The sequence below is a fragment of the Cystoisospora suis genome (genome assembly GCF_002600585.1).
Source record: "Cystoisospora suis strain Wien I chromosome Unknown contig_4404, whole genome shotgun sequence".
Lineage (NCBI taxonomy): Eukaryota > Apicomplexa > Conoidasida > Eucoccidiorida > Sarcocystidae > Cystoisospora > Cystoisospora suis.
This window is the reverse complement of record NW_027157196.1, coordinates 19,723-19,939: the sequence shown is the minus strand read 5'-3', so window position 1 is coordinate 19,939 and position 217 is coordinate 19,723.

Sequence of the window (217 nt, the reverse complement as noted above, 5' to 3'; positions counted from 1 at the left end):
CTGTTCCTACGCCTCTTTAAATGCCTCCCGGGCCGGCTGGCGAAGCAGGCCGTACCTCGGAGAAAACGGTTTCTGAGGATCAGTCAGTTTCCAAATGGCACGCGGCAAAAGGCACAGCTGTTGCTACGACCGGTGGGGAGGAGACTGGTACAGAAGAGAGTGTGGAGAACGCCGGAGCTCGGCGACAGCAGTTCGGAGAAAGAAAGACGGAGAAAAG